Source organism: Tamandua tetradactyla, chromosome 11 (genome assembly GCF_023851605.1).
Source record: "Tamandua tetradactyla isolate mTamTet1 chromosome 11, mTamTet1.pri, whole genome shotgun sequence".
In the NCBI taxonomy this organism is placed as follows: Eukaryota; Metazoa; Chordata; class Mammalia; order Pilosa; family Myrmecophagidae; genus Tamandua; species Tamandua tetradactyla.
The window spans coordinates 15,448,335-15,469,623 of record NC_135337.1 but is presented as its reverse complement, the minus strand read 5'-3'; the positions used below and the strand labels follow the sequence as shown (position 1 = coordinate 15,469,623).

The following is a 21,289-nucleotide window of genomic DNA, read 5'->3' as shown; positions in this document are numbered from 1 at the left end:
AGTCATTCTCACATGGACTTTTAGTTTTTGCTATGAGTTCCATGGATGAGTCCCTTGTCGGTAAGCCTGACTCTTAATATATACTTATTGTTATTCTCCAGGAAACTGTCTGTGATATTTAGGGTACCCACTGAAGCCTGGGCTTAAATCTGGCCTTTAAGAAATTCACAATTTTATTTATATTGCTTATATGGAAATATAGACGCAAACCAAGCAAAAAGGCTATAGCTAGTTCTATATGTCTAGCAGAAGTGAGGCCAAGGATTTACATGGCTAAGCATCTGACTCTGAAGTGTTCCTAAGGACCTCTAATGATATCCTACTAGCAATATCTCTTTTAATGAAAAGGATATATTCCAATGAAACACTTAAAAGCAACAATGCATTGGAGGAGCCACAGCTTAGCAAGCCCTGGATAGTTCTCCACCTTTGGTGCCCAGTAAGGTTATTTCCATTTCCCCAAATTGCCTAAGAAGAGAATACAGGCAGGCCAATGTATAAAAGCAGCAGCACAATTCCATTCTTCAGTTCAGGGCCTCAGCCCCACCTTTGCAGCAAGAACTTGTGCTATTAAAGGAAAATAACTTCACCCTTTAGAACAATAATGCTTTTTATAGATGTTAGATGCCTTGAAATCTTTATTGGTGAATTCTCATTTCTTGCCATTTGGCCAAACACATAGTAAGGTGGAAAAATACATTAACATACTAAAGTTATGTATGTATTGACTTAAGGGCTTAATTTTGGGGAAGTGTTATTGCTATACAAGTATACGACCCCCTCTGGGCCCTAGAGCATTCAGGCGCTGTTTCCATGCATTCACAGGTAGGGCTGGGAAGATAAGGGAAATAGGATCTTTTCCCCATGGTAGTACCATATCAAGTCATAAGGATGGAAAATACACAGGGTGCCTTGAATTCCCCCTTGCTGAGCCTACCCTATTCTCCTGATATGGCCAGTTCTACTCTATGGAAATACCCCCTCCTCAGGCAGGCCAGGACATAAGCCTCTTCTTGAGATGAATTCCCTGCACCCTTAGATTCTACTTTGACTACCAGAATCTCAAAACATAGATGTCAACTGGAGTGAAATATTCAGCAAGTTCACTGACGTCCGAGTCCAGAAATTCTCTAAGCCCACTCCAAATACTGGTTGAAGGATCCTTATTCATCAAGTCTTAGAAGGTCTCTTACCCACTGAGCCCTTTACTATGTGCCAGTGTGGATGGGGCACAGCAAGCACAGGGCAGGGGTGTATAAGGTGACGTCAGTTGGGTAGACACGGACCAGATCAGAAAATGCATGTTCATAAGGAATGTGGGACTTCTGTGAGGGCCTCTGGCCACAGGCCACAAAATTTATTATTAACAAAGCTAGGATTCAAATCCAGACCTGTGTGATCCCAAGGTCTGTCCCGCAGCAATGATGGAGATGTCTCTAATTGCATTTATTACCATTATAAATCAACGTTATACAGAAATTTCAAAGTCATATTTATATTTTTCTAGTCTAATTTTCCATTTCATTACATTTCTTCATTGGCAAACTTCTTAAAATACTTGTCTATACCCATTGCCTCCCCACTGTCACCACCATTACCCTTTGTCTCGAAGATCTGTTCTCTGCTCTCAACTGTCTTTTGTGTAACCTCTTTCTCAAAGAGTTCCCATGAGGCTGTTAAACTCCAACTTTAATGGAGTTTTTTTTCAGTCTTCATGCGTCTCAATGTCTCCAACGCAATTAATACCCTTTTCTTCCAGAATTATACCACATTATATTTTCTTATGCTCCCTTCCTGACCACTCTTTCTTTCTGGGAGCCTGCCTCTGAAACAGGCTATCAAGTTTCTGTTCTCAGTCCTCTTCTCTAGGCTGACATGATCTTCACTTCAACAACAGTATAGGAACAGATGATTCCTAAGCCCTGACCTAGCTCTTGAATTCTTCATTTGTAACTGGCTTATAAACAGAATCCTTCCTTCTTTCCTCTTCTCTCTTCTTTCCTTCCTTCCTTCAACTTATTTCTCCTGTTATATTTCTTTTCTTTAAGAAAGGCAACACAGTTCTAGTAACCCCAGCTGGAAAACCTGGTTATCTCAGACTCCTCCCTCACCTCTCACAGCTAATCACGAAACAAATCCTGTACATAGTTTGATGATATTTCTCCTATGCATTTTTCCTCCTATTCCACTGCCACTATCCTAGTTCTTACTCTCATTACTTCCGGCCTGGAACATAACCTTCTGCCCTCCTATAAACTTGAATGAGAGTAGTCTTTCAAAATTTTAACCTCCAAGCAATTATGCCATTAACCTGCTTTGGGAAAAAAAAAAAAAAAACTCCTAATAGTCCTTATTGTCCCACAATAAAATCTGGACTCTTGACCATGTCAGAATAGGCTAGTATTTGCTGCAATAACAAACCTCCATGTGTCAGCTCCTTAATATATCAATTTCTCATCCACAGAAAATATGATAAAGTTCAAGTCATTCTCCAAGGAAATTGCTCTCCATGTGATGGCTCAGTGTCACACCTCCATGAAACACATGTTTTCATAATTTCATGAGAGCTGAAGAACAAGATAGAGAGTTGAACACCATCAATCAAATGCTTCCCCCTTCCCAGATTCCATCAATCAAAGCAAATCACGTGGCCATGCCTAGTTTTAAGGGGTGTAGAAGTTCAGTCTTCCCATTTCCCAGAAGAGGGAAAGAGGCTTCAGTGAACAGTACTAAGATTTTCCAAGGTTTGCTAATTTATGCATGGCCTGTTTCCTGCTTATCTAGGTAAAACTCATCTTTGACTATTCTCATTTCCCTTTCACAATCTAAATTCCAGAATTGCCAAGAAAATTCTAGTTTTCCTCAAAATGCCATCATTTTCTTCCATATTTACCTTATTCAAATATTGCATGTACCTCAGACTTGGGAGTTGAGGATGTTTATCCAATAAATCTTTTCTGACCCCTTAAGAATATATTAGGTGCCCTAGGATTGTGTTTACATTTACTTTATCATCACATATGTTTTATTTTATACTGAAATTGCTTTTTAAATTGTGATATTACCCCCAAGGAAACTGAAATCATCTTGACAATAAGCAGCATACTTTTTCATAGAGCTACCCAGCTAATAGTTGCTCAATAAAAATTGGTTCAATAGCTATTCTGTCTACCACACAAAGCCCCAAATTTTGGCCTAACCATAACGTGGCTCCTACCATCTTTCCAAAAATACCTTCCATATCTGGTCTACATGAACCTTATATATAACACAATTAAGTGACTTACTATTTCTACTACGTGCCCCAGATCTACCTTTTATCTCAATTTCCTTATTTTGCAAGCTTTTCTAACTCTATGTTTGTGTTTGTTTAAGTCCCACAGATATTTTAAAGGCTAATTCTAACACAACTTTCTTCCCAGCCTGAAATAATTCTCCCTTCTCTGAATGCCCGTCAAATTTTACCCATATCCCATTCCCTCCCCACCTCAGGAACAAGACAGAGTCTTTAAGAACCTATGAAATATTCAAATCCTATTCAATTCCTATTAACAACTGCTGGAACAATGACCCTGGAGTTCAGAAATATCTGTGAAACTTTAAATGAATTAGCAACAATCAACATTTTGCCAAGAAAAACCAATAGGTATGTCTTATTTTTCATCTTGCCTTATTCTTTCTTCTTGTTGGATTTATTAATGCCCATATCATCAGAGCTATAATAAGCCTTCAAATTAATGTCCAATGTCTTTTGTAGCTTAAGACTTAATTTATTCCCAAGCCTTAGACTCTGGCACAATTACGTTTTGATACATGGACATTTCTGCTTACTCTGGACTTAGTACAAAAGGACTTCACATTTTGAATGGCCTCATAAATATATATTGAATTCCATTTTCTAACATGCAAAAGCCATTTCCCTATTGTTTGGGGGTTTTTCAGGCTAGGGGTAGAGCGAGTTCTATAAGTATTTTTGTTGTGTGCCATTAATTAGTTCATAAATCAGCGTGTCTTAGAATTGAACAGATTACCCTAAAGCCTATACACTTAGCATCACAAACATACAATCACATTCTTCAGTCTCACCCAAGCCTCACAAAGGTTTATTCCAAGGAATTAAGACTGGTTGGGGTTATGTGCACATTAATAAGTTGGTGATACTTCACTAGATTTTTTGCTGCACTATTTTTTTAATGTTAATATTTTAAATTATGCAATTACACAGTTAAAAAGAGAGAAAGTACCAATGAATGAGTCTCCTAAGATTCCCCTACCCAGAACCCATCATAGTTAAAATGCACTTTAATAAAAATTCCATCCTCTAAGGCTTTATTTATTTATTTATTTTCTTGCTCATTCTTGGTCAAAATGCCTTGGGTGTTTTATTGCCCACACTCATCAGTTGATCCTTACGCATTTTTTTAATGAGGCTGTGAGATTGTGGATTTTCTTTCTGGGGACAATAGAGGGGAATCTTCTGAGCAAGAAACTCAGAAGATGAAAACTCTCTTATGTTGGATATGCTTCACAGCTCTCAGTTACACTGGAGGAGCTATTGGATGTGATTTCATTACATCTCCTGATGGTGTAACCACTCTACCCCTCATCTGGGCATCTGCAGGACGTGTACAGGAGACCCTGCCCTTCTAGTTTTCTGACTTGATTTTCACCTCTGACTTTGGCAATGGATGGTTTAAATGAGGAAATAAAAGTACAAGGTGGAGGACATAAGATTGAGCGGTGGCTGCACTGAGACCAGAGTGGCCTGAGATACATTATTTTCCTTCATTCCTGTGCCAAAGTTCCCAAAGACTTAAAGAGTTAAAAATGATCATCACTGATAATGCCTCAGAGTACTGGTCCTTATAAGCAAGTAAATACATTATCCAGTTACAGTCTCTGGATAACTACCTCACTCTACCTCCTTCCCTGAAATATTAGCAAACACAGAGGGCCTTTAGTTGGACCTGAATTACTCAGTACTTCACCTCTGATTTCATTGGAACATCAAAGATGACACCCATTGTCTTGCTAGATTGCCTCAAAAATACAGCCTCAGCCTTTATTGAAATATAGAGTCTCATAACCCTTACTTAATAATTTAAAGGATAAACTCCAAAAGTTAAAGTACTTATTCTTTTCTCAGAGATAGTAAGACTGATTTCTCCACCAAACATCCACTGAAATAAGATGTTCTCATTGACAATTAAGCATAAAACGAGGCAGAAAACATAAACACTGGAAATAAAGACTGTTCAATTATGAGCCAACAGAACATCCATAAGAGACGTAAGGGAAAGGCTAGCATGGCTGAAATATAATATGGGAAAGAAGAGTTGCAACATGCAAAACTGAACAGGAGAGTAAAGAATGGAGAAGAATTGAAGTGGAGCAGAATCAGAGAAATTTAGAGGTATTAAAAAGGTCAAGCAGATACATGGTGTAAGCAGGAAAAAAGCAAAGTGATGCATTTCAGAAGGAAGTAGGGGAGAGGGGGAGGAGGAAGAAGAGAATAAGAGGACATTCCCTAGTACTCTGTACAGATTTCTGCATATGGAGAAATGGACTGAGATGCTGCCTCCCACATTCTTACCAGGACTTTGACAGATGAACTTCACTGAGGGAGAAATCACCAGCCATGTGTTCAGTTCAATTTGTAGTGTACCATTCAGAAAATTTTCAGTGTGGTCAAGAATGTAATCAATAGAGTTGTAATGTCACTTTTCAACCTTTCTATATATTCAGCATCTGTTTTGGTTTTTCTTTTTTTGAAGTTGTCTTTCTTTAAATAGAAAAATAAGTTACTAAGCCAGAAGCCAGAGAGCCCTCCTCAAGTAAGAAAGTCACATAAAACAAAAACAAAACAAACAAAAGCTAAAACAACTATGATCTGTGGAGAGTCATAAACATCATTTAGTTCATCCATCTATCCATGCATTTTTTTTTTATTAACGGAAAAAAAAAAAGAAATTAACACATTTAGAAATCATACCATTCTACATATGCAATCAGTAATTCTTAACATCATCACATAGATGCATGATCATCGTTTCTTAGTACATTTGCATCGGTTTAGAAGAACTAGCAACACAACAGAAAAAGATATAGAATGTTAATATAGAGAAAAGAAATAAAAGTAGTAATAATAGTAAAAAAAAAAAAAACCTATAGCTCAGATGCAGCTTCATTCAGTGTTTTAACATGATTACTTTACAATTAGGTATTATTGTGCTGTCCATTTTTGAGTTTTTGTATCTAGTCCTGTTGCACAGTCTGTATCCCTTCAGCTTCAATTACCCATTATCTTACCCTGTTTCTAACTCCTGCTGGACTCTGTTACCAATGACATATTTCAAGTTTATTCTCGAATGTCCGTTCACATCATTGGGACCATACAATATTTGTCCTTTAGTTTTTGGCTGGACTCACTCAGCATAATATTCTCTAGGTCCTTCCATGTTATTACATGCTTCATAAGTTTATCTTGTCTTAAAGCTGCATAATATTCCATCGTATGTATATACCACAGTTTGTTTAGCCATTCTTCTGTTGATGGACATTTTGGCTGTTTCCATCTCTTTGCAATTGTAAATAACGCTGCTATAACATTGGTGTGCAAATGTCCGTTTGTGTCTTTGCCCTTAAGTCTTTTGAGTAGATACCTAGCAATGGTATTGCTGGGTTGTATGGCAATTCTATATTCAGCTTTTTGAGGAACCGCCAAACTGCCTTCCACAGTGGTTGCACCATTTGACATTCCCACCAACAGTGGATAAGTGTGCCTCTTTCTCCGCGTCCTCTCCAGCACTTGTCATTTTCTGTTTTGTTGATAATGGCCATTCTGGTGGGTGTGAGATGATATTTTTTTATCCATTCATTTATTGCGTGTTCATTACATCTTTATCAATTCTTTTTATTCATTCTTCATTTATAAAGACACTGTTGTTAGGCATAAAGAGATTAATAAAATTAAAACCTTGCCTTCAAGGGCATCACTATGTAGGGTATAATTGCCATTTCCATTCTAATGAAAATACAAACACTCTACAAATTCTTTAATTTTGACCAAATCTTGGGTTTAATTTTACTTCCTTTGGATCCCAATTTCCAATTCACACAAAAAAATTTCTTTTAAAATCCTCTTCAGAGTGACAGTCCAATTATTTTTTATCAATATAAGGGGAAAAATCTTCTAATTATATTATATATTTCAGTCATAAATAGGCTTTCCTTTACTGGAAAATCCTTAAAATAAACCATGTCACGCACAGTGGCTGGCATGTACTACATGCTATTTACTAATGGTTGATATATGAATTCCCTTTCTTCACCCTTTGAAAACCTATCTTACGTGATATTCACAACCACCCCATAAGGTAAACCAGGAAGGGTTTGATCACTTCCATTAGCCTATGAGGAAAAGACAAGTCTAAGTTTAATCAAGGTATCAGAGTTGGCATAATACTGCTCCTACACCAGTATTATCCACACTCAGCATGTTACCACCTATCTCCAAGACAAATATAGGGGGAAACAATTGAAATGCAAAATAAAATACTCCTTCAGTTGACCAATCAGAAGCTGTTGCATCACATGAGATTGTTCTGAACTTGTGAGATAACAGATGCTCTCAGCACACACGCCTTGATGCCTACAGCACACAAAGCGCTTGACTACGGTCGCAGCAAGAACTTTGGCGCCATCATGGAAATCTCTGACAGATGGAAAGACAACAGTGAAAACTACTGACACTCCCTCTTCATGCCATCAGTGTAAAAGTCAAAGTTTCCGTAAGGGGTTTAAGGTGAGGGGAGAGCTTATACTAGCTGCCACCCAGCCCCACCCCACACTGCTCTAACCAAGCTGGTCTGTCCGCTTGTTGCTCCTGGGACTAAGCTCTGCCTGCTACCCACCCTGAGGGCCTCTGCCCTGCCTGCTTCTTCTGCCTGGGATATTTTTCCCAGATATCCACTGGCTTTCCCACACTGCCTTTAAGTCCTTGCTCACATGTCACCTTTTCAATAAGGCTCACCCTGCCCACTATATTTACAATATCAACTCTCCCGCCCCCCACCCCCCCCACACACAATCAATTCCCTTTATTCTACTCTAATTTTTCTTTTTCCCCCATAGTACTTGTCATCTTCTAAACTATATGCTTACTGATTTATCATGATTATTATTTATCATCTGTTCCCCCCTCCTTTATCTATATTATTCCAAGAAATATTTCAAGTAGCACATAAAAGTGCTTAGTAAGTCTTTAGTTTGAACGAATGGATGCGTGAACCTACTCTTACCCAGAAGTCAGGAGTTGATAAGGTGAGCAATGGTAGATACTAATCCTATACTGAGATTCATGGGAGGATGTAAGCCTTTCAAACTGTCAGGTTTTATAACTATTAGAGTTACTTAAATACCTCTTGTATGGTTTTTGGTTTGTTTGTTTCCCTCCTTGAAATCATTCCCAAGTTTCTTTTAATCCTGCATTGTCTCTCTGCAGAAACCATTTCCTTCCCAAAGGTGACTGCATTGTCAAAGAAGCACTGGTGTTGCAGTAATTGGAACTTGTTCATGCCTCCTGCCTGAGACAGCAAACATCTTCCGTCTAAAGGCAGCCTACCTGGCGGAGGCCACGTCAGCACCCAGTCAAAGCTGGCTATACCTAAGCTTGCTTTGTTGGCAGCATGTTTTCCTGTTTAAGCCATGTTAACTTCCCAATCCAGGTACTCCTACCTGGCAAGTATTCTGTCTGATAATCATTGTATTCCTCTTCATGCTTCTTCCTTTTCCTCTCTTACAGAAACATTATTTATTAAGACATTATTATAACAGACAACTCTATAGCCAAGAGGGAAAACATACTTCTTCCTAACAATACCCACATATGATATTAAGGGTGGTTCTTCCACGTGCACGATATAGGCTAACAGAGTAGTGCACATTTAACTGGAAGCATAAGGACTGAGGTCCTTGGAAGGCCCCACCACTGGATGCATTTGCTAAGGCATCTTCTCCCAGAGCTGCTCAGTGTACCTCAGCTTCTAAAAGCACTCAACATGCTTCCTCCTTAATGTGACTCTGAAGTATATTTGGAAGTGGAAAATGCTGACCTCTCTGATCTGTCTGACTGGGCCATGCACTGCAGAATATATCTTGCAGGGAAAAGGAGTGAAAAGAGCCTCTAATTTCCTTTAATTTGACATGCTTTTCATTTCCATTTGTATGGTATGTGTCAGGAGAACTCTGAGTGGTGAAATGTCTTACCCTTGTCATCATTTCCTTTCCACGGTCTACCTCATGCCCATGAACTACACCTTGGAGTCACTTCTGGCAGGAAGACATTCCTTCTTCAACTGCCTAGAGATTGCTCCCTAGCCTACTTTTGTTAGCATTACCACAAAGTTTATGTGTGATCATTTTAAGGAATGGCTTGGTTTGGCATACCATGAGCAATTATTGACCAATAGCTTAACCAACATCTGGAAGGCCTTGTGATCCATTACCAGACTTAGCCAATCACAAACATGCATGGGCTCCAGAAATTGGCACTCCTTTGAGTTCAGAGGGAGGTCCTTTTTTCCTCTACCTTTTACCTCTTATTCCTCATAGAATAAGTCTATTAGATGATTTCTGGCTTCATTTAGAGAAATAGCTGCTAGGTAGGCAACGACTTTTTTTTTACCATGAAACACCTAAATGACAGACTCTCCTTTGCTAATGTCTGTCAATCTCTCAAGCATAATATTAAAAACTAAAATCTAGGGATATCTATGTGCCAAGCACTTTTCTAAGCACCTTCTATGTTTTATAGACCTCACAAAACCTATGAGTTAAGTACCATGATTATTATTGGAATATAATATTCCAATGAGATGTAATTATTATATAGTAATTACATCCCAGAAATCTATACTTATTAGTATATATAATAATTATAATCCAGGAAGGTGAGACATGGAGAGTCAAGCAGGAAGTCACACAGCTAACTAGTGAGTAAGTCAGAATTCAAATGCAATCTGTCTAATTTTAGAGCTGGCATGTTGTAGAACGTAGAGTGCTAGCTAAAGGATTAAAGGAGCAATAAGGCACGTAAAGCACCTAAAACATTGCCTGGCGCATGGAAAGACTCAATGGAAATGTGTGCTTCCCACCAGGCATGGACATGGGCAAGAATCAAATGGAGAAGGGGAAGACAAGGCGAGTCTTGCCATGCACTCACTATTTGGAGAGTCTATCTAAAAAAAGAAAGTGAAGAACCATATTGCATTGACAAACCTTCTTTCCTTTACCATATACTTATAGAGAAACTATTAAGGGCCAAGCCCTGTACTAGATGGAGATATTCAATCTAACCATTGCCTTCAAAAGAGACAGAGGAAGAGACATATAAATTGGTAAATCCATAATGTGTTATAGGCCTTATTAGAGCAAGATTTACAGAGTGGAGAAAGTGGTTGATTCTTCCTGGGAAGGGATCAGGGTCAGAAAAGATTTCATAGGAGTGTCGCTGGCTGGAATGATGACCTCCAATTTGTAACACAACTGCTGTAGCAGTGAGGGGCAGAGGAATTGATATTTTCCTGACTTCTGTCTGCCAAGGTTGGCAGCATCCAGAAGCCACTTAAGGATCTCTCTGGTCACATGCCCCCTTGTCAGTACAGTGGGAAGCAGACATCACTTACTACCATATGCTTAATGACGGTAGAGATTAAATCCAAATACACAGACACATAAACCTGCTTCAGCTTTGATGACTAAATCACCTCTTTTCTTTGTTTAGAAAGGTCATGTTTGCTATAGATATAAAGAGGGTGTTAGGCAGTGGACTCAGGTTCCCATTTCTGTGTTTTTTTTATATAGTCCCCAAACCTTAATCATTTTATACCATACCCATATTGCCACATTCCCCTTCTGTCGTTATGCTAAGCTAAATTGATTGGCCTCCATCTCCAAATGTTATGCTAACAGCTAGAAAAAACCCAGGAAGGTGTAGCAGAGTGGAAAGAATGCTGGTCATGGAGTTAGACAATCTGGTACCCAATCTCAACTCTGCCACTCACTAGCGGTGTGATCTCAGGCAAATTGCTCAAACTTGGATTGCTCATCTACAAAGTAGGTTTTGTAATAGGTACAGAGTGGACTGCTACTTTGGAACTTAGAGAGACATGAGGTTGGCTTCTGAGAATTCAACCAGTGACATTCTGCACAATGGATGCCATGAGCATCTATGGGCGTTAACCAAGAGAGTCTCTATAATTTGAGGCTTTGGAAATACCCTAAATCCCAATCAGAGTGGTCTGGGGTGGGGATCAGGCAGGGTAAGTTTGAAAATAATTAAGATTTAGTTAATTGGAAAAAAAAATCTTTCAGTAGAAAGATTTTGTGAGCAGAGAAGAGATAGTTAATGTAGGACAGGGATCAGTAAAATACACCTGTGGGCCTCATCCAGTCTGCTGCCTATTTTCATAAATCAAGTTTTATTGGAACATTTGTTTATGTGATTTCTAGGGCTGCTTTTGTGCTATAATGGCAGAATTGAGCAGTTGCAACAGAGATCTAATCTCACAATATGGAAAATATTTATTATCTGGCTCTTTACAGAAAAGTGTATTGACCTCTGATATAGAAGATCTGGCTTTGAGCTCTCCATGTTTGATCTTTTCTGGCACACCTCCAGAATAAAATATACTCCCATCAATTCCTAAATTGGGGATAAGAATTTCCATGTGTACTATGTGATGATATTGTAAGCCACTGATTGCAAACCATGTATAGAATGTGTGTCAAGAATGTTAGTATGTTTGTTAAGGTTTACAATAAAAATATTAAAAAAAAAAAAAGAATTTCCATGTGTGCTGTGTAATTATAAATGTCTCCTAGTGTGGATCTAGTGAGGGAAACTCCAAGGAACCAAAGTTTGAAAGTGTCTGTCTTTGATTTGTCCAGGATAAGATGCCTAATATGTCCAACCCAGAAATTTAGTTTCCCTGATAGCCACATCCCCACTGTGGAGATGAATGCATTAAATCATCAGAATTTAACACTATTAAATATTCAAATGTCTAATTCCCCTTTTTCTACTCCACACTCCTAAAGCAATCTTATGATAGTTTGGCTTCCTGTGCAGCCTGTCCCCCAGAGGGCAGGTCAAATTGATAACTGCCTGCTTGGCAGTTTCTTTTCTCATTACAAAGTCTTGGTGTTCTGGCTTATAGACACCAACCACTGTGACTTGGGGTACATACCTCTGCCTCGGAGTGGTAGGTATACTCTCAAGCTAGCAACATAGTTAGGCAGCTGACTCTGCAAGGTTGTCAGTGAGAATTTAATGAGTAGCGAACATGGCCGAACTTGGTGAACCATAAAGAAACTTCTATGCAGCTTGATTTTCAGGGTGAGCACATTTAATACAATCAGGGACTGGGGGGAAGGTGAGGCAGACAGCAGGGCAGTTTTCCATTCTCCTTTGTGGAAGAGGCTTTGCTAATGGTGGAAATACTGTCAGTGTTTGTTAACACTTTTCAATTGAGGTGGCCAATAGAAACTTATTGCCCAGTTTCAGTCCCTTTATTGCTTAGATTTCTCTTAATCAACCCCACCGTTACTTCAGGTCCTCTCCGACCTGAGTCAAGTCATTTGCTTTAACCTTTCCAAATGATCTCTTCATCACTCAGTACTTGAGTGATCCATCCCAAATACAAAGCTGAGCGTGTCGGCCCCATTAATGTTTTTTAGTAATGTAGCATTCAAAATCCTCCACAGCCTGCCCTCACCCACCCATCTGACACATGGCCAGCCACGTCCACCATGATTTGGTGGACAGGTTCTACCCAAATATGTACAAAATCCCCTGCACACCGTTCTCTTTCACACACGCCTTTGCTGCGGCGGGCTTCTGGGTGCCAAGCGCAGTTTGTTCTTTCTGTTTTGCTGAGGATAGGGTCGCGCTATTTAAAAATATATTTCCCTGCCTCCCATGCAGCTAGACATGGCCATGTGTCTTTTCTCAAAGCCAGAGAAATGTGAACTAAAATGAACCTGCTTGCGCTGGAATTCTTCTCTTTATTCTTCCCACGACTGGAACTTGCATTTGGCCACAAAGCCCGCTGCCAGCTGATACCATGCCCTGTGAAAAATGCCCTGCGCAGGGAGGATTCTACGGGCTCTAAGTGACCTCATGGAGTAAAACTGCCCCACCTGACTAACTAGCTATCTGCAGACTTGCAGATGAGAGAAATAGATTTCTCTCAAACCTCTGTATTTCAGGTCTATTTGTTACAACAGCCGAACCTGTACCCTAACCCACTTACCTTCTCATGTTCTATTGTGTCAGGCTACCCCAATCACCATTTACTTGGTAAATTCCAATTCACCATTTCTGTGAAGTGTCATGATGCCCTCAGGTCCAAGGAAAATTAATCCTTATTTGTACACTCCAAGGGGCATTTACTTGATTACATTACCAATATATATCACTAACATTTACCTTTGGCTTGTTTGTTCCCTGACTGCACATACCTGTAAGAAAAACATGAGTATTTTAAAAACATATCTTTGAATCTTTGGGCCAAAGTTTAGGGTGTACTAGGAGGTAAATATGTTTTCCAAGGTAAATGAATAAAGACTCATCTCTTTATCTTCTAGCTTATCAGAAAGGAACATTCAAAGGACTAAAAAGCAGAAGACAGAAAATTAAAGAAGGGGAATGATTGAGAGAGAAGAAAGGTCTGGGGCTTCCTGACCAGCATCTAGCCCTCTGTAGGGACTCAGTAACCACTTACTGATGGATCCCAACCTTGGCTGGTCATTACTGTCCCCATCTGACAGATCCGAGGTACTCTACTTCTGGAGTTCAGTCCGGAGACTAAAAGAATAGTCAGATCAGCTGTTCACTAACAGCACCTATCATTCAAATATTGTGTGACCAACTGTACATTAGATGAGAGCAGGTGTTTAGATATATGAGTTTATGTATTATAGCTTGGCTTATAAAATGTCTCACATATATAATAATTGTTCACTTCCAAGCCATCTCTTTATTTCATCAGATTTTCAAACAGAATCTTTCAAAGAGGTTGTTTCTCGAACTGATCCTGTTTCTTCCCTTTTGTCACGACTGCTCACAGTACTCGGTAAATGATGCACATGTTGCTTATGGTAGCACACATTGGAGTAAGAGCTGGGAAACTCACTGGCCTTTAATTATTCAGGATTTAATCATACAACCATGTATGATCAATATCTGTTGATCTTAATCTGATCACCAGTTAGGGGTGTTCAATGTCTCCGTCAACAGCATAACAATGTGACACATTTCACAGATTTTCCCTTGAGTCCTCCAACAAGCTTATTGGGAGGGTTTTAATCACTAATGAACTCATCAACGGCATTTTCTGGAGTCAGGCACCTTCCTGCACCTCCAGCCCAGGACCATGTTTGCCTGACATCTTGTGGCCACGAGGAACATCCCAGTCTATAAACCCAACATCTGTACACAGTGTGAGCAGCGTCTTTGAATGCTAATGCCAGCATTACAGAGAGAGCAGACACAAAGCTGCTTGGAAGATATGTGACATGTAATTATTTCATCTAATTAAAATGGAAACCAGCCTTTTCTTTTTATGTTTATGGGGTGAGTTGGAACACGTTGTTCAATTCTTCTAATGAAAGAAACGGGGCCTCTACCCGGGCTGAGAAACATCTGGCTTGGGGTCAGCTACCTTGGCAAAGGAAAAAAAACAAAACACTTTTCCTGTGAAAGACCCAGCAGAGCAGAATGTGGCTCACTGGACATGGAAAAAAAAAGAGGAACTGTGGGAATAGGTCAGTTCCTCTGGGAGAAAGAATTTCAAGCTGGGATTGTGGGAATGAAGAGCAAGGAGTGTTCTGGGGATGGAACAGGAGACTAATAAATAGTCTCGCTGTCAACACTTATATAGCATAGTGTTGTATCTTGCTCTTATTTTTTATCACTAAAGAAAGTTTGTTCAAACCAAATTTAGTGTGGATCCTATAAATATATAACAGTGGGGGGAAAAAGATGCTTTGATTAAAGCAGGAGGACTGAGCACCCATGCCTTAGCTCCCCTGGCCCCCTGAGGCTCTTCCCCCCAAATCCCAGAGCTTTGAGGGCATAGCTTGAAAACCACTGGAGAGATAGGAATAATATTAGATTTGAAATCAAAAGCTCTTTATCTCAATTCTACCACTTAGGAACTGAGCATCAGCTAATAAGTCATTAACCTTTCCAAACGTTCTTCATTTATAAAATAGGGGAAATAATATTTATTCCAGAGTGATATCGGAAACATTAAAACAGGCAGTAAAATGAAAGTGCATTGTAATTACCAGACAAATGATCATATTGTCATCATTGCATGGCCATAAAGGGTAGTCATGCGACCCAAAGGAACATGCTCCAGACCGTGCTTTGCCTCAACTTCTTGGCAAGCTTCAAGGAAACGAGGGGGAGTTTATTGGTCATCCTGATTCATGACTATGGCTCTGAATAGCTTCAAATAGCTAAGACACAACGGAGCGTTCCAACCACTAGAGTGTAGGGCCTTCCAAAGCACAATGAAATCACCTTGTTTATGAAGGATACCTTTCCCTCTTTCCATTTTCCCCTGAATCTGTTAGCCAACACTACCTCACAGTAAAAACAAATCAGAAGATCCTGAATAGTACTTTAAAAGAAGGTATAGCTATGGAGGCACAGAGAGGTTGTGACTTGTCTCTGCGCACACAGCAAGTTCATGACTGAGCAACAACTAGAATCTAATTATTTGCTTGTCCAGTGTGTATACACCCACCTAGGCTGCCTGTCTTATAGAGGATACCCATGCATGTCAGTGAAGGGAAGAAGTGGGGACAAGGGCTGCATCAGAGATATTCAATGAAGGTGACCAGGAAGACAATTTCCAGTTCACTCTTGGGAGCTGGGAATCTGGTGGGGATGGCAGGCTAAAACAGCATGTAAGCCCAGCGCTTGCTTCCCTTGAAAGTTTAATGACTGGAGAATGGAATGTGTTCTTTCTACTGAGAATGACACCAGGACTGTATTTCTAAATGTCTCCAAGGAAGGAGTCATCCAGCCAGCAGTGGGGTGCCAGCACCCGGAGCCCATGACGCTGAGAGCCCACAGGACCCGTGAGAGTGTGACACCCAGCGAGAGGGGTATTGGCAGTGAACGAGGGCACAGACTCTCAAACACGGGGGACCTGGCTTATCCTGAGGGACACCCTTAACACATTAGAATAAACTCTCCAAACTTCTGTTTCTGGTGATGAGCTTTACAAATGAGCAGTATGACATGTGAAAGCAGAAACAGGTAGGACCAGACGTCTCACAAGTCCTCCTTCTAGGCTGAAATTTATATGGCCCTAATGCACCATTAAAGCCAATTTAAAAGAAAATGGGTAATTTAAAAGTCATAGGCAGACACTTTTCTTCACCAGCACTTAAAGCCATTACATAGATCACCAAAATCAGAACCATGGGCAATGCTGTCTACCAGTGGCCAAGGCAAGGGGGCTTTTTTTTTTTTTTTTTTTTTGCCTAATGCTTTAATATTTGCTAGTTCTTTTATTTGAACCTACGGAGAAAAAGCTCTGCTGCAGAAATAGAAGTCACATTTGAATTCGGTAGCATTACAGGAAAAAAAAAAGGAGCTTTCAGAGGCAAGATGATAAATGGCTAATAAGAAACAAGGGTGGTTAGGGGATGGCCAGGGGGAGCTAACCAGGCACAGGAGAATTCAGGATTCAGTGATAGGTAGCTGCTATTTGTACCTCAAAGAAGGGGCGATCGATTATTTTTAAGGACAGCAAATAGAAGCCTGGGGACTGCTGAAGGTGGAGCAGCGGCATCTCTGAGCCTGCCATGCAGGGTGACCTTTGCGTGGAGCCACAGAAAGAACAATGGAGAAGCAGCACTCCTAAATTAGTCATCGAGGCTGTTTGATTTGTTCCTGCGCCAGATGTTTCCTCGCTGATCCCTGCGTGGCCCATCTGTCCGCCAAGAACCAGAGAGTGAGCCCAGCCCTGGCCGCCACTTCAGAAGCAGCCTCGGGGCAGGCTAACGGAGCAGTTGGCAGGAGGTCCCCGCCTGATCTGTGGCTGTTTCCCTTAGAGATCAAGGGCGTTTCCCAGACAACACACCTGCCCACTTCCAGGGCCAGGCCCAGGGTGGGAAGGCAGCCACGGAGCTCTGCTGAGCCCCACATGGCCCCTCAGCTGTGTGCCTGGCCCGCTCTCTCTTCTCATCCCCTTCCCAAGAGGCGCCTGCAGAATTGATTCCACAGCCGTCGTCAGTTCCAAGGGGGACCCAACCTGGAAGGCAGGTTTTCTTTTTCATGCTAGCAAGTCCACCTGCTGTCCACTGAGCTGAGGGCTGGGAGCGACTCTGCTGTCCTCGGAGTTAAGGGTGGGGCGAGAGGAATCACCATGTACCGGTGACTTGGGGTCCCACTGTTTGAGGAGTTGGCTGTTTCTGTCCTTCATATCAGCAAGAACTGCAATGTATGTTGCATATCAACGAGGCAAGGCCACCTTTCCGGGCTTCTCACGAGGCTTTAAAGGGTCGGCTCTTTCGTCTGCATGCCTCACCTCCCTCTTCTGATAACTCTCCTTCCCCCTCCTCTTGTGCCCTTTAATCCCAAAGGCCAATCGGAGAACTTCTCTGCCATTTTCAAACCGTAACTGAGCAGAGTGTGTCCTGCTCAGGCAGGGGATACTATGGAATGGGAGACCTGAGAACTGTCAGCCCCGTGAGGAAGAAGCTAGAATGTCTTGAGTGTGAGCCGACACCAAAAATGGGCCAGCACGTCCTCCGGAGAGCTGGTGACTCACTGCGGTTCCACCCTTCCTGTGCGATCCCTCCTTCAGTACATAAAATAATCTCAAAACCTTCCAGAAATTGCAATTTTTGTCAAAGCCATTTTGAGTTTCTGTCCCTTGCATCTAAAAGAGTCCTGACAAATAAATGGATCAATCAAATGGAAACAAGAAAGTCAACTCTCTGATGAACCAATTTGTCAAAAATCAATCCCTCAAAAATCTCTTTGCAGAGGGACCTAGTCACAAAATGGACAGTGTTCCCAAGCTTTGGTTTAGCCATGGCTTCTCTGGGACTTTTGACTATAACGTCAGTCAGATTCCTCTAAATTGAATCTTCATTTCCTATAGATTTTACCTCTTAAATACCTAGAATATTCTGAAGGGTAAAAGTTTTATGGGCAAAGGGAAGAAATAACTTTGCCTTAAGTATACCTTGCCATCCTCTCAATTTCTGGGTTCTTTGCCCCTGATTCTATCTCTTCACTTCTTCATCTTCTGCTGTTCAGACCCCTTCCCCTGCCCACACGAATGGCTATGATAAATTGTTCTAAATCCAGTTAAAGAATTTATCTGACCAATTTTGTTAATTTGATCATTCAGCAAATTAGTCATTAGGTGAAGTGTGAATAATTTCCTTTCATTGACGGAACAAGACCCTAGTCCAACACCTCAGCCATCAAGGATGCGTGGAAAAAATAAAATCCAAAGGGAGCCTATGAAATTTAGCTTTTAATTTTTCCTTTTCCCTTCACGTTGAGTGAACTAGAACGTTTACCTCCCTAGCAACTCTCCCCCCAACCCCAAGATAAATTCCGAGCCTCTGATCTGAAGGGACTGCAGGCATAGCTTTGGGAGGCCCAGTGCTCCTTCCTGGCTGGCCACACTAAGCTCTGGGTGACGGCATTACCCCAGCTCCCCTCCCACCCTCCCTTACACCCCGCACTTCTCTGCAGAGCACACAGTTATGGCTCGTTGTTTAATATTCCACTCCCAGTAGACTGCAAGTTCCTGCCCATCACAGTATCCCCAGGGCCTGGCACGATGCCCGTTGTGCAGTAGGCGCTCTACAGTTACCACAGGAAAGGGGGAGTTAGCTGCCCCCTACTAGATAAATCAGACCATTTGGGAACCTTCACATCTTCCTCCTATACTGACAGCTGCTGCTGCATTTAAACCTTCTGATCTTTCAGCTCCAATTGCACCCTGAACACCAGACCCCACCCTGCTGTATTTTCTCCAGCAGCGCTGACCCTTCTTATGGCCATGTGCCAGGGAAAGTCTGCTCGTACCTGCTGGACCAGCCCAGGCTGCCTTTCCCCTTTCAATGATTTGACCTCAACACCTATTTCCTTTACCTCCCATGTTCTTGTCTCTGCTCTTTTCTTTGGTCTCTCCAATAGAGGAAGATGAAACACCTGATAACCCATCATCGGACCCAGTAAAAGAGGGCTCTGTGGGAGGCTTTAGAAAGAGCAGCCACATGAGAACCACACAAAGCAGGTACAATTGAAGCTGGCCAAACTGGGGCTACTTCCAGGTTATACCATGTACTTGCCACATGATAGGTTACAACAGAGAGTTAACAACTACTAGTTTACAGCATGCTAGTTGTACATTTCTCAAAGTAAAAAACAACATCAACAGCAAACTGTGATATGCTATAAAGAAGTGGGTCTTCTAGGATAGTTAGAAGGACAGAGAGCCTAACCAGTAGTTTATGCCTGTCTCTGTATCTCTCTTCCAGTCTTTCCCGCTTGCCTCAGCTTATCTCTTTCACACTCTCCTGTTTCCATCTGTGCACGGGCTTTTTCTACACTGTTAAAGGCTTGCACTGGTTCCCTTTAGCCCCCCAAATGGCAGGTCAGGCTTCTGGGTCCATAGGACTTCCTAACTTTTCTGTCCACAATTAAGGGACCCATTCCAAGTCTTCAGGACAGTTTCTGATCAGACCAGTTTAAGTCAGACTCACCAGGAATCTAGAACTACCAAGTCCAGGCCTCGGAGGGATGAGAATGAAGCAGAGTCCGGTAAGGAGTGTGGTGTGGACAAAGGGATTAATCTCATGCACTGCCATTCCCCTACTTCTGGTGGTTGTGAAAAAATAAGTACAATAACGACTAGAAAATGCCTGGCCTAAAGGGGGTGCTTATTAGTTTCCTCTCCTTCTCGTCCCCTGTTGGGTCACACAGAACAGCCAGTTCAAGGAGAAGTCACACTTAGTCTTTGCCTGAGGTCACCTATTTGACCATATGACCTCCTCCTCTGCTCTGACCTACCCCCCCAAAAGGACCCTGTAAAAGTGTGAATCATCTGGGAATTACTGCTCATTCTCAGATCAGGTCACAGCCTCCCCGCTGACCTGGTGTGAGTGGATCTCCTGATTCAACCCCCACCCCCGCCCCCCAACCAAGCAGACTGCCCAGCACCGAGCAGCGAGCCCACCTCTTGAGCAAGACCCAAACCTGCTGCGCCTCTGATTTCAGCGAGGCTGCCACCCGCCTGCCTTTTCTGACCTTGGCCTCCTGCATGTAAGGTTTTCAAATTTAGCTAATAAAAATATAGGACTCCTGTTCGATTCCTGGTGCCTGCCCATGCAAAAAAAAATCATAGGATTCCCAGTTAAGTTTATGTCCCAGCTAAATGCAATTAATTTTCTAGTATAAATAGGTCCCAATTATATGTTATTTGAAATTCAAACATAAATGGGCGCCCTATATTTTACCTAGCAACCTGCTCCTGTTCATGCCTTTGCTTGTCTCATTCTCTGAATTGGCTCTCTGACACAGCTCCCACTTCCACCTTCCAATCTGCTGCACACTCCAAAGCCAGGCAGGTCCATCGTGAGGGCTCAATCAAGCTAAGCTTTTCCCACCCTTCATCTGACTGCCTCTGTTGGGATTCTCTAACTACAGTTCTGTTGGAACTTGTCTAACCAACTTCCACCCTCAGCTCTACATTCCTGTTTATTTATACTGGACACCAGCCCAGACCAGTTCCATAGAATATCGTGCCGTTGGCCCCATACAAGCTGTTTTTGGTTTACCAGCTATTTCTGGACATCATTTTTGCTTATGCATGAAAACATAAGGGTAATAACTTAGCCCTTTCCATTTCAAGTCCCTGTTTCATCTCCCACTCAAAGAGTGGGCATCCAGCAGGCAAGGAATCATTTAATGCCTTGCATTATTTTATTTGCCCCCTTATTTTCTAGGCACCAGTGATAGATTCTAGAAAATCTCTTTGGCCACCATTTATGTCTGTGCTGAAGTCTTTGCTTTAAGGAATTTTCATTCATTCATTCAATTAGCTTGTTTCCCAAAAGCTATATTACAGAGTGGCTTATTGAGGTAAGAACGAGGAGGGGCAGACTGTACTTGGAATTCTTGAGTTTAAGAACTGATAAAATCTTAGATCACATCCCTGAAGAATGCCAAGCTCTTATAGTATAT

The 21,289-nt window shown here is 41.4% G+C and overlaps 2 long non-coding RNA genes across 2 annotated transcripts in view; one reads left to right on the top strand and one right to left on the bottom strand.

Annotated features, from left to right (window-relative positions):
• Positions 1-20,738, bottom strand: part of LOC143649938 (uncharacterized) — a 50,588-nt gene extending 29,850 nt beyond the window's left edge. Inside the window, exon 1 of the long non-coding RNA XR_013159239.1 lies at positions 20,563-20,738. This is a non-coding gene — a long non-coding RNA (uncharacterized LOC143649938). The remainder of the gene's footprint in view (positions 1-20,562) is intronic.
• On the top strand, positions 8,177-8,777 carry LOC143649405 (uncharacterized). The gene is made up of 2 exons (XR_013158972.1): positions 8,177-8,322; positions 8,504-8,777. It is a non-coding gene; the product is annotated as an uncharacterized LOC143649405 (long non-coding RNA).
• Positions 20,739-21,289: the final 551 nt, after the last annotated feature.